The sequence below is a fragment of the Felis catus genome, chromosome C1 (genome assembly GCF_018350175.1).
Source record: "Felis catus isolate Fca126 chromosome C1, F.catus_Fca126_mat1.0, whole genome shotgun sequence".
Classification (NCBI taxonomy): Eukaryota; Metazoa; Chordata; class Mammalia; order Carnivora; family Felidae; genus Felis; species Felis catus.
The window spans coordinates 85,006,327-85,024,412 of NC_058375.1; the positions used below are offsets into that span (position 1 = coordinate 85,006,327).

General features: G+C 41.7%; 1 non-coding gene across 1 annotated transcript; it reads left to right on the top strand.

Annotated features, from left to right (window-relative positions):
- The first annotated feature begins 10,669 nt into the window (after positions 1-10,669).
- LOC111562018 lies at positions 10,670-10,776 on the top strand. Its single transcript, XR_002745079.1, has one exon. It is a non-coding gene; the product is annotated as a U6 spliceosomal RNA (small nuclear RNA).
- Positions 10,777-18,086: the final 7,310 nt, after the last annotated feature.

Genomic DNA, 18,086 nt, shown 5'->3' on the forward strand with positions numbered 1-18,086 from the left:
ACTGATGGTTGTGGACTCTCTGAAGATAGAATCACTAGTCAGTAGATGCTTAACCCAGAGTAGCTTAGCTTATTAACACACATAGAAAACACTTTTTTCTCTTCTTAACTTCTGTAGTTCTGCCTGAACCTGCTCCCTTTTCCTCAAAAAACCCCCCTTGCTTTCACCCTGTAAGCAGTATCTACTTGAATCTGTGTTCTCTGAATTGCAATTCTTTCATCCTAAATAGACACTCACTTGCCTGTCATTGTGGTTTATCTTTATCTTCTGGTTGACCATGTCTCAGCAACCTTGTAGGAAGATCAAGGTGAAGAGGGGTCTATCTTGAAAGATGTGTTTGTGTAGCTTTAATCTAATAGACTGGATTATATAAATCAATTCATTAAAAAAAACCCGCAAAACTTTAAAAAATTGTATCTTCTTGGATTCAAAGGAATAAAGTCAGTATAGAATGAGAGGCCTCCGAATCCCCAAACACTATGAGCTAGAAGCAGTTTGAAAAAAACCACTCAGTTGCAAATGCTAATCATTTCTTATGAAAAAGGAAGACTCAGAAAGTAAAATCAGGAGCCCATAGAGCAGAGGCAACAGCCTTGGAGAATCTCTCCAGGCAACAGAGTTGAGCCCTAATCAAGGAACTGGCAACATGCGACTAGCTGGTACCTCCCAAGTTAAAGTGATTCAGGTCTAGCATTTCCATAGACCACTGACCACTGTGTGATGCCTATTTTCTCCCCTTTTTAAAGAGTGTGGATTGCTACTAGCCTATGCCTTTCCCATAATTGTTGGATACTGGGCATTAGAGGGGACAGAAAACTTGTACCCTTCATTCAAAGGTCTTCAGATCTCAAGGAACATTATTAAGGACCTATATCCAGATCTGACTCAAATGATGCAGGTTTGGAATTTGAGCTGATACTGTAAAAGCATGAGATTCAGGGGTCTTGTGGAAGGGGATCAATATATTTTTTAAATGGGAGACACATAAACCATTGGTAACCAGTCTCAAGAATAGCCTCTAATGATCCTCACCTTCACGTATTCCATGCCTTGCATAGTCCCCCGCCTTAAACTGAATCATGTCTGCCTCTGTGTGACCAGTACAATATGGCAGACTGCTAAGACTAGATCATAAAAAGCATTTCAGCTTCTCTCAGTTCATTCACTCTGGGGGAAGCCAGGCATCACACAGTAGGAGACCAGAAAGCACCACCCCAAAACATGCTTCTTTAGCATATGGATTGTTTTGAGAAACAGTAAACAAAAGAGAAGCTCTGAAAACGGAAGTTACCCTTTTGTAAGATTTATAAAGAAAATCTCCATTTGTAAAGATGTCTCCCTATTTGCAACCAGGAAGAGGATTATTTGAAATCACACTCTTATCCATGGAGAAGACACTTAAATCTGCATAATAAACCTTACTCTTACTTACTGTACTTTTCCTATTCATCTTCCCATAACTGGCCTCCCCCAAACCTTTGTTCTGTTCAAGCTGAAGATGATATTTAAACCCAGATTCTAGGGGCATCTGGGTGGCTCAGTCAGTTGAGTGTCTGACTTTGGCTCAGGTCATGATGTCACTGTTTGTGAGGCTGGGCCCTGCGTCAGGCTGTGCACTGACAGTGCAGAGCCCGCTTGGGATTCCCTCTCTCTCTCTGCCCCTCCCCTGCTTTCTCTCTCTCTCTCTCTCTCTCTCAAAATAAATAAATACAAAAGCCCAAGCCCAAATTCTAGCCACCCCTTTGAATTACTTATCCCCCAATTTTTCCATGTATATATGAGATACACATGTTAATAAACTTCTGTGTGTTTTTCTCTTCTAATCTGTCTTTTGTTGCAGGGGTCCCAGCGGAGAACCTAAAAAGGCAGAAGAAAAAAAGATTTTTCCTCCCCTACAATTCCATGAGGAAACTCAAACAGCCCCATGAAGAGGCCCATGAGGAGAGGAACTGAATTGCCCAGTCAATAGCTATATGAGTAAACCACCTTGGAAGTGGACCTTCCAGCCCCTGCTAAGTCTACAGATAATGGGAGCCACAGCTGACATCTGACTGCAATATTGTGAGATGCCCCTAAAATCTTGACCCACAAAACAATGAAAATACGTGAAGGTGAGGATCATTAGAGACTAATGGTGAGGTGGCACCAGCAGGAAGTCTAGCATCTTCTTTGTTTTTTTAAGTTTATTTATTTATTTTGAGAGAGACAGAGACAGTGCAAGCAGAGGAGGGGCAGAGAGTGAGGGCAAGAGAGAGAACCCAAAGTACACTCCATGCTGCCAGCACAGAGCCCAATGTGGGGCTTGAACTCACGAGACTGTGAGATCATGACCTGAACTGAAACCAAAAGTGAGACACTTAACCAACTGAGCCACCCAGGAGCCCCTAGCATCTTCTAAAACTGGCATCCCATCCTAATCCTGAATTGTCTGAGAATTCCAAGGGCTTTCACAATTCAATTCAAGGGTCATTTTTTTGCCCTAAATACTAAGAGAAGGAGAGAATGAAAAGCCCATCAGTCCACCTAGCACCATAGCTGGGGTCACTGTCAGAGTTCCTGCACTAGCTAAAAGACAACTATCCATTGCGGAGGTGGCATCCATACTGGACCAGATCACAGTCATGGCCACAGGGCTTCCCTACACTTGCATTTCAAGGTGGGTTTTTTTTTTATTCTTTTGTGTTTTTGTTTTTGTTTTTGTTTTAATTCTCAAATGCTTAGCCATTGTGCCCAGAACACAACCTCATGGCAGGGCAGCTAGATCCAAAAGGGCACCCACCACATCTCCCCTCCTTTAACTCTTGGTCCATGTATTGAACCCAGATCACTAGCCATTTAGCCCTTACCTACAGGTGATGCTAATAGGACTTTCCCTAAAGTAAATATTAAGTGTGTCAAGACATGTAAAAATATACACTCTGTGGTGCATAGCAGGTTCTCACTAATTGTTATTATCAATATTATTTTACATTTGAGAACGCACATCAAGTGGTGGAAATCTTCTCAGAGATACAGACTAAGCATATTACTGTTCACAAAATAATTTCTAGCTCTTAATAGCGCCTTAGAAATAACATTTGGTCATTCTCTCTTTCCCACAGCAAAAACAGAGCACTGTCAAAAGGCAAATCTTCAGCCTAGGTAGTCATTAAAAGTGAGAACGGATGAGTCAGGATTTCCAATCCTAACAAAGCTATATGTGTTATAAATAGTTCTTTTATAATAGAGTGAGCAAGTCAGGGCAAGGCAACATTAGTGAAGAAAAACTAAAAAGAGAAATGGTTATTAAAAAAAAAGTTCTAGGGGTATAGAATGAGGAACAGGACCACTTAATGAAGAATAAAGTATGATTAATACACTACATGTGTTTTCTGTGCTGATACTTCGACGTACAAATCCTTGTATGACCTGTCTTCCAACCTTCACTCAAGTTCTGCCCATGGTGTACATCAATGAAACTCCTGGACAGTGTCACAGGGTGCCGAGTACTTCTGCCATTTAGAACCATGAGAGGACCTGGGATGGGGCAAGTTTCCTCAGAGAAATCTTGACAAGTGACCATTCAGGGCTGCAGTGCTACACTCCACATGCTGCCTTTGAAGCAAGTCTATTTCTTTTTAAATCACCCTCTCGGGAGGCAGTAATGACTTTAACAAAGGGACTTCCTGAGGATTAGCTATTTGGAGGCAGGGAGAAGTTTCCAAACTACCAGTTCCCTCTCCTCCTCAGGAAATGCCAGGCCCTTTGACAGCTATTACTTCTTTTTTTAAGTTTATTTATTTATTTTGAGAGAGACAAAAACAGTGTGAGAGGGGGGAAGGTCAGAAAGAGATGGGGAGAAAGGAAGAGTGAGAGAATTCCAAGCAGGGTCCGCACTGTCAACATGGAGCCCAATGGAGGGCTCGATCCCACAAACCACAAGATCACAACCTGAACCAAAATCAAGAGTCAGATGTTCCACCGACTGAGCCACCCAGCCCCCCCCAACCCCGATAGCTATTACTTAAGCGGATACTGCCACGTCATTTCATTTCTAATTAACCCCAACTTCCCACTTTTATCCGTGTGCTGAAACCATAGTTTAACTAAAACTAGTATTCCAAATTCTTCCCCCTCTGCCTCCCAAGTCAATTCTGCATCACATAGACAGCAGTATTTAGGGCTAAGAAAACTTGATCTAAATCATCACTTCTCTTTTTAAGAATGTATTTTCCTTCATTGGGCCTCTTTAAGGGGCACAGCATGACAGTTTTCTTTATAATATTTCACCAGGTTTCAGTAATGAAACTGCCTTGGTAACGAAGAAAGTAATACTATAATCAAGTGTGACTGTGGGTGTCTGCCAGTCACACAGAAACAAAGAAGAAAGCTCTGGAAAAGAACACGAAAGTTAATGAGTTTGCTCTGCAGGTAGTTTGCCTGTGTTCCCCTAGTCCTTTGCTGTGAGGACACTGTCCTGTGTCCTGGGTGCCGGCACCTGTCCTTCTGTCCTCTCCCCTGTGGCTCCTACAGTGGGCCTCACTTCAGCTCGTGTGTTTGAGGTTGTCTGTCCTTCCACTCTGGCTGCAGCAACTGACCAGCTACAAAGCAGGGATGATTGACAAACAATAGAAGGACCCATGTTTCAGAAGGCGTTTTAAATTCCAGGGAAATATATCTGTGAGCTCTAAAGGAAATGCTGGGGGGGCCGCACCTGATGAGCAACTAATCAACACTCTCGATGTCGTCATTAGAGCGTGTCCTCTTAGTAACAGGATTGGAATAACTAGACTCCCTGGAACCAGAGGGTCAGATCCAGGCAAAATTAGCTCAGCTTTTCATCAGGGTAATGACTGTAATCTTTTGCATTCCCTACAGTGCTTTATGGTCGGGGATCTTGGGGAGAGCTTGCTAACAATTAATCTCAGCAGAGGCCTGTGGGCTTCAGGATGGACAATAATATTCATCTACTTTTTAAAAAAATTTTCTTTAATGTTTATTTTTGAGAGGGAGAGAGCATGCGAGCAGGGGAGGGACAGAGAGAGAGGGAAACACAGAATCCGAAGCAGGCTCCCGGCTCTGAGCTGTTAGCACAGAGCCCTATGCGGGGCTTGAACTCACAAGCTGTGAGATCATGACCTGAGCCAAAGTCGGATGCTTAACCGACTGAACCACCCAGGCACCCCAACATTCATTTACTTCTTACTGGTCTATGGTGTGCTCTCACATGGGGCTGCCAGCAAGGACCATGTCTATCAAACCACAATATTACCAGTAGTATTACACCTTTGAATAAATATTTCTATCGAGGACTCAGTGATCCATGTGGAGTCCAAAAGTGGAGAATCACATGGCAAAGCTGTCTGTAAACAGTGCATTCAGCAAGAGTGGGACAAGTACAATACCTTGCCACCAACTATCCATCAGTCCCCATTAAGGGCTTGAATCCAAACACCCAGAAACTGAGTGTGAAACAGACCTGTTTTCTATGAAATGTACTATAAGCAGAATACTATTTTTAATCCAGATGATATTTCTGAGAATACAAGAAAAAGAGAGAAAGAAAAGATAGACAAAACAACAAGAATAATTCCACAAATATGATGAAGATGAGTTTTCTCAAGAAAGTTTATAATCAGTAGTTTTCATTTTGCCCAGAGAAGAGACAGAGTCATAAAAGCACAAGATTTTAGAGCAGGAAGGTATCTTGGATATATATATAGACTAATTTTCTTATTTTATAAGAAAAAAATAATGTAAACTAACTTTTCCCCTCAAGCAATTAAGAATAGGTTTCCAGGGGTGCTTGGGTGGCTCAGTCAGTTAAGCATCTGCTCTTGATTTTGGCTCAGGTCATGATCTCATGGTTCATGAGTTCGAGCCCCATCTCCCTTGGGATCCTCTCTCTCTCCCTCTCTCTCTCTGCCCCTCCCCCTCTCACTTTCTTCCCCCCCCCAAAAATAAATAAATAAACTAAAAATATATTTTTTAAAAAAGAATATGTTTCCCTTGAAGGGGAAAGAGCCAGGTAGAGCCAGGGCATAAGGCACTGCCTGAGGAGGGGAGGGCTCTGTGGGATTCTCCATGACCAAATTGCACACAAGGATCAAAATGCTGAAAGGGAAAATAAGAATGCCAGAAGGACAGATAGAAGGAAACACCAATGTACTGCCCACATTCTCCTAGACTTTCCTTGAACCCACCCTGAACTGCAAGCAAAAATGAGGATCTCTAGTCTAAAATGAATGCAACAAATTACAATCCAATGTCAAATAAAACTGCCACATGCGTTTCTGGGAAGCCTTGACAGTACTCCTATAAAATGTGGCAATAAGCACATGTCTTCTGCCAAATATAGACCTTTGCTCTATGTTCCCTACTAATAATGTTAAATAAGACATGAATGAATAGAGATAATTAATGAAACCAGGAAGCAAGGTCCTACAAGCTCTTCCATTTGAACTTAGGATAGTAAAATACATAATTAAAAATATGTACTTTTGACAATTAAAGAGTGCCATTTGCCAAACTCTCTAACAATGCTATAGTCTCACACTGCTTCTAAAAATTCCTTTCACAGTTGCTACTATAGAAGTTTACGTTCTGCACTATTCTTAGCTCCCAGCTAGGTCTCCAGCAGTTGGAGAATTCCGGGGAGTCCTCAATGCCAAATTCCAAGCCATGAAGCTCATACCACCACTTCAAACTTCTCTTTTTAGAGCAAATGCATGACTTTAGGTTTTAGTTATCAAAAAAATGTTGCTTTTAAATATAATGTAGACTAAAACAAAGATTTTTCTATAGCAAACTTTTAAAATAACAATTTCAATGAAAACTTATGACAAGGGTAGCCATGGGGGTGTAAAAAAAAAATATATATATATATATATATGTATATATATATATATATATATATATATATATATATATATATAATAAAAGGGATTTTTTTTTAAATAACATCAGACTTGGGGCACCTGGGTGGTTCAGTCGGTTGGGCATCTGACTCCGGCTCAGGTCATGATCTCGCGGTTTGTGAGTTTGAACCCTACATCGGGGTCTGTGCTGACAGCTCGGAGCCTGGAGCCTGCTTCGGATTCTGTGTCTCCCCCTCTCTCTGCCCTCCCCTGCTCATGCTCAGTCTCTCTCTATCTCTCAATAATAAATAAATATTTAAAAAAAATTTTAAATACGTATCAGACTTAATATATGGCTCTAGTACCAAACTTTCAAAGAAAATTGATATTTCACATAGTAGAGCAATTTGATCAATAAATTTAACAGGTGATACTGAATGCATTTCTCAATCTCTCAGAGTAATTCATTAATCACATATTTATTGAGCACCTACTATGAGCCAGCACTAAATGGTTGTGGATAAAACAAAAATCCCAGACTCTGTGGAGCTTACATTCTAGTGGAAAGAAACAGAAACAAAAATAAACATTAGAAAAAAACCCAGAAATTATGTAGTGTATTAGAAGGGATAAACACCATGCAAAAACAGAACAGGTAAGAAGATCAGGGCATAGATACTATACAATTTTAAATAGGGTGGCCTAGAGTAGCTCATTGAGAAGGTGATGTTCAAAAAGGCTTACAGCAGGTGAAGGAGCTAGTCTTGTATGTATACAGTGGAAGAGATTTCCAGGAAGTGGCCTGTGCAAAGGCCCTGAGGTGGAGCACATTGGCTTGTGTGAGAAGGAGAGAAAGTATAATAGAAGATGAGGTCAGAGATTAATAGAGGCCCAGTTCATACAGGAATTTGTAGGACATTGTTAGTATTTTGGCTTTTATACTGAGAGTTTGATGCAGAGGAATGACATGACCTGACTCAAGCTTTATAAGGATCAGTTCTTGTTGAAACACATGGTAAAGAGCAAGGATGGAACCAGGGAGACCAGTTAGGGGTGAGAGACAATAGTAAGCTTTCACCAGGGTGCTAATAGTGGAAATGATGAGAATTGATCAGATAAAGCATTCTGTTTAAAGGTAGAGCAAATGAGATTTTCTGACTAATTGGATGTGGGGCAAGAGAGAAAGAGAAGATGAGGTATAACTCTAGGAACGTGGCTCTGAGCAGTTAAAAGGGTGGGTACTGCCACCAACCAAGATGGAGACAAATGGAGAATTCCTGCATGGGTGAAGATCAGACGCTCCACTTTGGATATATTGTTGAAGATACTATTTAGCTCTTCTGGTGGAGATTTCAAGAAGGAAGTGAATAAAGGCAACTGCTTCAAAGAATTTCACTGCAAAAGAAAGCCAAGAAATGGGTGGTGACTAGCAGGGATGGTAGAGACATTAGAAAGCTTTGGTTTTCATTATTTAAGATGGAAAATAGTATATTTGTATATGATAACAAAGTTCCAAGAAAGCGAGGGGCACCTGGGTGTCTAGGTTGGTTAAGCGAATGACTTCAGCTCAGGTCATGATCTCATCGTTTGTGGGTTCAAGCCCCACATTGGGCTCTGTGCTGTCAGCTCAAAGCCTGGAGCCTGCTTGGGATTCTGTGTCTTCCTCTCTCTCTCTGCCCCTCCCCCACTCATGCTCTGTCTCTGTCTCTCTCTGTCTCTCTGTCTCTCTCTCTCTCAAAAATAAAATAAACATTACAAAAAATTTTAATAGTTCCAAGAAAGTAAAAAATTGAGGAAGTAGGAGAGAGAGGGGAGAACTGACTTTCAGTAGGCAGGAAAGGGTGGGATCCAACACTCAAGTGGAAGCATTAGCTTCCTCACTAAGGTGAGACCATAGAAACAAGTGCTGATGGTGGGGCTAATGGATGCAGATGGAGCATTATCTTTCAGTTGTGACTGAGGATGATGGAGGAGGTATTTGAAGATTGAGGAGAGATGTGAAAAAAAACTAGAAATGTGGGAAAGTCAAGAGAATCAAGAAACGTAATTTTCAGGCAGCATTCGGGATAAAGCAGAAAGCACTGGAGGCTCACTTCAAGTAGGTAGTCACTAATTTATAGTGGAATAAATTTGGGAAAATTAGGGGTGCCTGGGTGGCTCAGTCAGTTGAGCATCTGACTTTGGCTCAGGTCATGATACCATGGTTTGTGAATTCCAGCCCCACCGTCCAACTTCGGCTCAGGTCATGGTCTCATGGCTTGTGAGTTCAAGCCCCACCATCGGGCTAGCTGTTGTCAGCACAGAGCCTACTTAGGATCCTCTGTCTCCTGCTCTCTCTCTCTGCCCCTCCCCCATTCATGCTCACTCTCTCTCTCTCTCTCTCAGATATAAATAAACATTTTTAAAAATTGGACAAATTATACACTCAGGCAAGATTGTCTGTTTTCCTCTCGTTCTTCTCAGATTCATTGGTGTGGGTATGTAGTAGACAGAATTGGTGGCTTGAGCAAGGAAGAACACTGAAGCCAAAAACAGGCAAAGGAATTGGGGGTATATGCAACGGAGTAATTACACTGACTGCAAATGGAATTTAAACTTGGTCAAGATAGAAAAGAAGAGGCACCTGAGTGGCTCAGTTGGTTAAGTGCCCGACTCTTGGTTTCAGCTCAGGTCATGATCTAATAGTTCACGAGTTCAAGCCCCGAGTTGGGCTCTGCAGTGACAGCGCCCAGCCTACTTGGAATTCTCTCTGCCTCTCTCTCTCCCATTCTCTCTCTCTCTCTCTCAATAAAATAAACATTTTTAAAAAAAGTAAAGTTATAAAATAAAAAAACAGAAAAGACATCAGGAGGGTGACAGTGACAAGGAAGTAGGATCAATGGGTTTGGAGATCTGGGTGGGATCAAATGATTGGAATCATGATTCTAGAATGAGTGAGCTAGAAGATAGAAAGTGATAATCATGGAGTAGGAAGAGATGAAGATATTGCAATTATAAGTAATGACAAAATTCGGCGTAACATCTTTTTATTTGCCCCAGGACACTCACTACAGAGAAGAAAAATAGAACGTGACCAGAGGAAAATGAAGGGGGGGTTAAACACACAACTGTTGAAAGAATCAAAGCTTTTCAGAAGGGACTGCTACACTGCCTCCTTGGGAATTTTGTGGGTGTGGAGAAAACAGTAAGCAGCAGCAGCCAGTGTGAGAAAAGGACTCTGGGAAGACTTCATTTTCACAAACAACTATCTGCAATTATTTCACCAATTCGAAGTTCATTTGAGTTCTAGCACTCCCCTTGTAATGTGCACTTAGCATCTTAGTCATCTACACCTCAGTATAAATTCTGATAATTGGAGTGTTCTAATATTCTCCTGCCTCTGAACTTAGATTTGAGCAAGTGGAAGTTCTGAGTAGAAAAATTGAACAGATGGAATAAGAAACCTTCAGTGATATTCACATCAGCATTATTCATAAGAGCTAAAAAGAAAACAACCCAAGCGTCCATCAACTGATGAATAGATAAATACAATGTGGTATATCCAAACTGTGGGATATCATATGGCCACAAAAAGATCTGAAGTCCCGATATATGATACAACATGGATGAACCTTAAAAACATTACACTGAGGAGCTCCTGGGAGGCTCCATCGGTTAAGCAGCCCACTTCAGCTCAGGTCATGATCTCATGGTCCGTGAGTTCAGGCCCCATGTTGGGCTCTGTGCTGACAGCTCAGAGCCTGGAGGCTGCTTTGGATTCTGTGTCTCCTTCTCTCTCTGTACTTCCCCCACTCACTCGCTTGCTCTCTCTCTCTCAAAAGTAAACAAACATTGTGCTCGCTTCAGCAGCACATATACTAAAATTGGAACGATACAGAGAAGATTAGCATGGCCCCTGCGCAAGGATGACTCACAAATTCGTGAAGCGTTCCATATTTTTGAGAAAAGGGAACCCTCTTGCACTGTCGGTGGGAATGCAAACTGGTGCAGCCACTCTGGAAAACAGTGTGGAGGTTCCTCAGAAAATTAAAAATAGACCTACCCTATGACCCAGCAATAGCACTGCTAGGAATTTACCCAAGGGATACAGGAGTACTGATGCATAGGGCCACTTGTACCCCAATGCTTATAGCAGCACTCTCAACAATAGCCAAATTGTGGAAAGAGCCTAAATGTCCATCAACTGATGAATGGGTAAAGAAATTGTGGTTTATATACACAATGGAGTACTACATGGCAATGAGAAAGAATGAAATATGGCCCTTTGTAGCAACATAGACAGAACTGGAGAGTGTTATGCTAAGTGAAATAAGCCATACAGAGAAAGACAGATACCATATGTTTTCACTCTTATGTGGATCCTGAGAAACTTAACAGAAACCCATGGGGGAGGGGAAGGAAAAAAAAAAAAAAGGTTAGAGTGGGAGACAGCCAAAGCATAAAAGACTTAAAAACTGAGAACAGGGGCGCCTGGGTGGCTCAGTCGGTTAAGCGTCTGACTTCAGCCCGGGTCACGATCTTGCGGTCCGTGAGTTCGAGCCCCGTGTTGGGCTCTGTGCTGATGGCTCAGAGCCTGGAGCCTGCTTCCGATTCTGTCTCCCTCTCTCTCTGCCCCTCCCCCGTTCATGCTCTGTCTCTCTCTGTCTCAAAAATAAATAAATGTTAAAAAAAATTTAAAAAAAAACTGAGAACAAACTGAGGATTGATGGGGGGGGTGGGAGGGGAGGGTAGGTGATGGGTATTGAGGAGGGCACCTGTTGGGATGAGCACTGGGTGTTGTATGGACACCAATTTGACAATAAATTTCACATTGAAAAAAGTAAACAAACACTAAAAATTTTTTAATTAAAAAAATTACACTGAACAAAAGATGTCAGAAACAAAAAGCCATATATTGTATGATTCCATTTATATGAAATGTTCAGAATAGACAAATCTAGAGACAGAAAATAGATTAGTGGTTGCCTAGAGCTGTGGCTACAGGGAGATTGTGAGTGATGGCTAAGGGGTATGTATGGGTTTCCTTTTGGAGTAATAAATAGGTTCTAAAATTGATTGCCATGATGGATGCATACCTCTAAATCTACTAAAAAGCCACTTTCATGGGTGAATTGTGTGGTATGCAAATTATGTCTTTTGAAAAAAAGAAACCTTGCGTGAGGTTTGGACAGCTGCAGGACAGCATTAAAATAGACTACAGGAAAGAAGAATCTGGAAAACACTGAAAGAAGCTCTTTATCTTTCCTGAAATTTGACCTGAGCCCTGCTGCTAAGTCACACACCATGGGTGTCTCTTAAATCTACTCCATCACTATCTTGGGGCTGTTAGCCTTCCTCACAGAAATACGCATGGAACAAACTAACCTAGGCAGGTTCTCAGAGCACAGTGTTTAGAGTTCAGTTTCTAAATCCAAGCAAAAAAGGATTCAAAGCTCTCTCTGCCACAGGCTGCATGTGTGACTTTGCACAAAGTCTCCTTGCCACTTTGGTCTCAATTTCCAATGGAAATAATAACAGTGCCTATCTTACAGGACTGTTGTAAGAATTAAATGAGATTAGAAAGTCATAGCACTTTAAAGCAGCTAGCACAGGGGGCACCTGAGTGGCCCAGTCGGTTGAGCTTCTGGCTCTTGATTTTGACTCAGGTCATGATCCCAGGATCATGGGATCTAGCCTCTCATCCAGCTCCATGCTGAGCACAGAGCCTGCTGAAGATTCTCTCTCTCTCTCTCTCTCTCTCTCTCTCTCTCTCTCTCTCTCTCTCTATGTCTCTCACTCTCGCTCTCTTGCTCTCTCCCTCTCCCTTCGCCCACCCCTCTCCCCTGCTTGCACTCTCTCTCAAAATTAAAAAAAAAAGTAGCTGGCACATAATAACTGCTAAATAATTATACAACTTTAGGAATGTAAAGAGAGGGAGATAGAGTCCAACAAAATTTAAGGTGTACACTCCAGCACCCCACATTTATGTCCTTCCAGGCCAGGCAAACTGGAAAGAAGAGACATGTGTTCAAGAGAAGTATATTTCGCCCCCTTCCTTCTCTCGCTACCCAGTACTTCCTAACTGACAAATATGCCCGTCTTTGGGTAAAATCTGCTCTTGCGACAAAGAAGAAATGGTAATAGTGCAGGGACAGCTACATTTCCACCCAAATACTCAACAGTGTTAGGTCCAATGCAAAAGAACTGCTGTAACTGTCACCTTTTGTGAAAGAAGCAGGCCCAATGTCATCAAATGGCCTTCATAAGCTTATAAAGTAAAATTCTCCAGAAATATATTTTATGCATTTGATATTAAGAATCAAATAGGAATTTACTACCAGATGATTAAAACACTTGCTGAACTTGTAGATGTCATGTTCTATTGGGCATACAGATCTCCAGATACGTTTAAGATTACAATTTATTAAGCAGTATAATCAAAGTAGGTACGGGCTATGGTGCCACATGAAAGAAAAATTAGTTCTATCAATCTAGGAAGGCTTCAGAGAGGAGGTGTCCTTTCAGCAGGCCTCGGAAGGGTGAGAAGTTCTAAAGCTGGGGAGGAAAGGAGGGACTGAGTAACTTCACAGGTGGGTTTCATAGCAAGGGGATAGTGAGTAAAATGGGGAGTGTGGAGATCAGGTAGGCAGGGACAGGTTGCAGAGGTTTTGACTGCCAGGCTAGAGGTTTGGACCTTATTGTGTAATTAAAGGAGGCAGAGAAGTGGTATGATAAAATCTGTGTTTGAGAGAAGAATTGTGGAATGTAACTTTAAACATATATACAAATAAATTAATATATATAAATAATATATATAATTCACAATAGCAACAAAAATGTACAGTACCTAGAAATAACTCTAATGAAAGATTTTGTGTCAAAGACTCTTAGCTGTCCTTCAATACCCATTTGTCTTTCCTCCTGGTAATAGAATCTCTAATTGAGCCTGTAACCACACAGAATGAAGACTACCTTCTAGTGTCCTCTGGATGAACAGAAAGTCAAGGGGCAAGGCACTGCAGAGCCCTGGAAAAGGACGCTGTTTCACACATTACACCACAAGTGATTATCCATCCCGCTTCTCTTAGCAAAGGCCAGTGCCTCTATCTGCACTCAGGACCCAGACTCCTCTTTCAACGACTTTTCTTCATTAACTACCCCTCCTTTGTCTTACAAAATCTGTGGCTCACCCTCCATTAGTATCATTCCCACTGGCTGACAAATATTTTCCAATATCTATAGTCATTAAAATCAAGAACTTTCTTGTCTCCATACCCACTTCCAGCCACTGCCCTACCTCCCTGCTTCCAAAAACGGCCATTTTTTGAGATTTAAATGCATAGTTGCCCTGCTTCTTCATTTGTTATTGTCTCTTTAGCCTGTTCGAAACTGTCCTGGGAACTCACTGTGACACTAAATATAGACATCCATAGCGTCAATTCTCTCCTCCACTTTTCTATTCTCTCCTAATTTAACCCAAAACGCAGCATCTGATGCCACTGTCTCACGTTCTCCCTTTTGTAATACTCATCTTGCACACCTTCCTGGCTTTTCAGCTCCCTTTCTGGCTGCTCCTACCCAGTGTCCTTGCTTCTCCTCCTGTACCGACCTCTTAGTACTGGACTTCCATAGAGCTCAATCTTGGACACTTTCTTCTTTCTCTACATTCTCTCCCCTAAAATGTTCTCTTCTATTCCCATGACTTTAAATAGCATCTATAAAAGATGATGACTTCAAAGTTAGATTTTCCAGCCCAAATTTCTTCTCCCAACTCCTGTCTAGTATACCTGTCTCCGTGTGGATGTCTTAGGTATTTCAATTTTATCAAATGTGCAGCCACACTCCTAATTTATACACAAACAAAAAACAAACCTGTTTTCCTCTCACTTATCCTCCCTCACCAAGAGTTGTTCATGATAAACACCTGCATGTCAGCGGTGGGGCCCCTGGGTGCACCATTTAGAGCTCCCTTCAAGAAAACCTCTCTCAGAGGGCATGGTTGGTCTCTAGGTGCACACCTTCAGATCTGTTTTGATGTTCATTGTTCACTCTGAGGCAGTGCTTCCTGCGGCTGCTCCCAGGATGACTAAAAGCAGTAAGAGAACTAGAAGCATGTGGTTTCAATGCAGGACTCCTCTAATGGGCAACCTTGGTCCAGGAACTCCCCACTAACCTATCCAACACTTTCTGAAAATGGCACTGAGGTCTGAAATTCTTCCTAAATAACCCTTACTTCCTTGCCCCCTTCCTTTTTCAGGTGACAGAACCTGCATCATGCTTTGGGGTCTCCCCACCTACCCATGCTCCCTCCCTATAAATATCTATGGGAATGAATCATTAATGAACCAAACAGTTGACCACATCAGTGCCTCATTCAAACACTATCTTTTAGTTAGTATAAGCTTTAAAAGGGTCTCTAAATTTTTTCTGTCTTGGAGCTATATTTTTATGTAATTCCTTGAGGAGGAAAGATCAGAACAGGATGACCTCCAGGCAAGCCTGTAGTGGCATTAAACCCCTGGATCCTCTCCCTAATGGATGTCTCCTGAAGCATCACAGGAAGGGGGCCATGAGCACAACACCTGACTGGTACCTACCAATGAGATAAGGCATCACTGGCTGGCTCATCGATACCTCACAATCTATAGAGTGGAAACTATCACCCTTGAAACATTTGCCCCAGAATCCAATTACCCATGTAGCTGGTCAAAATACATAAAGGAAGGTCAAGCAAGTTGGGTTAACAATGAGGACATTGGGTGGGATACATTTTCTGAGGAGGCTATGGCTCTAACATTTTTAGGAATTGCCCACATCATTTCTCTTTTCACATCACTAAATTCTGAGAAGACCGAGATAACTTTTTTGGTAACTTCTTTGGGAAGCCATCAAAAAGACCTAACTCCCATGCCAACAATGTTGGGATGGGTCTAAATATATAAAATTCCTAAAAGCAAAGTCACTTTTCATTGGCAAAAAAAAAAATCTATTATTTCTCAAATAACTATGCTCATAGCTAAAGTCTGGCTATTTAAAGTCATGAGGCTATTTTTTAACTATTACCCATTACCCACATGCAGTTTTCCCTACCTGTGGGATATTTACTATAATTCTTAAAAAGAAACCAACTCTCCCCTATGCACAATTTTCAAACCTATTAAATGCTTATATGGCAACCACAAGAAGGTTTGGCTAGTTTAGAAAGAGCAGAGAAAAACCAAAGTATTGAGCCAAATTCAAAGGTCCAGAACTATGAAAAAAGGAATCCAATTCATAAAGATCCATGAGTTTTCAACTTGGAATAATTCAAAAACTACCTCCTCAGAGAAGCTTTCCATGACTGCTTAGTCTCAATTAGCTCACCACCCATCACCACCACCGCCCCCAACAAGTAACTCTACTGAAAGTTCTACTTGGTTTTCTCTATAGAACTTAACACCAGCTAAAACTGTGCTCATGCATTTGCTTTTCTCATGTCTGTCTTTCCCTACTGAAACCTAAGGCCCAAGAGAGCAGAACAGCGTGCATGCTGCACGTGGACTTCGTTGTCGGGAGTGAGGACACAGGTAATAACCAAGAGTTCTGTACACATTTGAAAAAGAGAAAGAAAACTGGCCATGATATGGGATTAATTATGCATGCTGCTAGAATGTTGGCTACAAGATTCAAATGTGTTAGCACTCCTTGGTTTGGCAGAAAGAACCAAGAGCTTTTGACAGAGAAAGGTATAAAAGCTCCAGTGATATTGTTGTGGGAAACAAAGACACTCAGCTATTATTTTAATACCTATCAAAATGACTTTAGAAAAATCCAGGTTTTTCTCCTCAAAAAAAGAAAAAAAAAATCTTCTGTAGAATGTTGAATTTACATTTTGATGTTGGAGTAACCATTGTGTGCTGAGAGCTCTTCCTCAGGCCACATCAGTCCTAGAGAGCCAGGGAGATCATCAGGAATATAGTGACAGTTGCAGTAATCTTTGACTCTTTAGCCTCCAGTCTGTGAAGGGCACTCCACTCCTAAAGGTCCAATCTTTGCCGATTCTTGTTGACTCGGGGTGGGGGTGGAGAGGCTCCACACACTCTGAGTCTTTTGTTAGACTTCTCCGCTCTTCCTTTGGTGGCCTCTTCTATAAAGCAGCTCCTCTCCTCCCCGCTCTTTAGAGTTTCTTATTAGGCTACTAATGGCACTATACTCTGTTGGTTTTTATAGCTCTTACCCAGGATCTGAGATTAGATTTCTTCAGGTTCAAATCCAAGACAGTTAAGTCTTTTTTTTTTTTTTTTCCAACATTTATTTATTTTTGGGACAGAGAGAGACAGAGCATGAACGGGGGAGGGGCAGAGAGAGAGGGAGACACAGAACCGGAAACAGGCTCCAGGCTCTGAGCCATCAGCCCAGAGCCCGACGCGGGGCTCGAACTCACGGACCGCAAGATCGTGACCTGGCTGAAGTCGGACGCTTAACCGACTGCGCCACCCAGGCGCCCCCAAGACAGTTAAGTCTTACACACAAAACTTCTCCGCTCCTATAATAATTAATCAGCCTTCCAAACCAAGGTACAAGTCTTTTCATCAGTCTCCTATACCAAGGTGAGTTTCCTGACTATTCAGGATGTGTCTAGCAGTTTCTGGAGCCAGAGAGCCAGAGCCATCTGGCTCTGGAGCCAGAGCCAAAGAATTAGTTCCTCAGTTGTCTCCCTATTTGCCTAGGAGCCCACATGCACATGACCTGATATCACAACATTCTCAATGATTAGTAGATTAGACTCCCTCCTACCTTGCACCCTACCATATTCCCTCGTCAAGGTAAAACTCTAATGTGGTATGAACCTGGTGCCTTTCAAGAGAATGGAAGTGCGAAATTTAGAAGCTCAGCTTATCAGTCAAAAGTTATTTGTTTATTTCAGAATCTTACCTGAAACAGAGAAACATCATATGAAAGAGAGAAACAGAGAAACAGAGAAGGAAGGAAGGAAGGAAGGAAGGAAGGAAGGAAGGAAGGAAGGAAGGAAAGAAAGAAAGAAAGAAAGAAAGAAAGAAAGAAAGAAAGAAAGAAAGAAAGAAAGAAAGAAAGAAAGAAAGGAGGGAGGAAGGAAAATCAGTGGTTTGCTCTATAGTAAATAAAGGAGGAAAAAAACTGTGAATCAGTTAACATTTAGGACTTCTCTGTAGGAGTTGAACATTTCTCCTAAATACAGAGGTCAGCGGGCTGCCATGTAATATCTATTCAATCAGCTAGAACATTTTGCTCTTTAGTATAATGAAGCTTGTA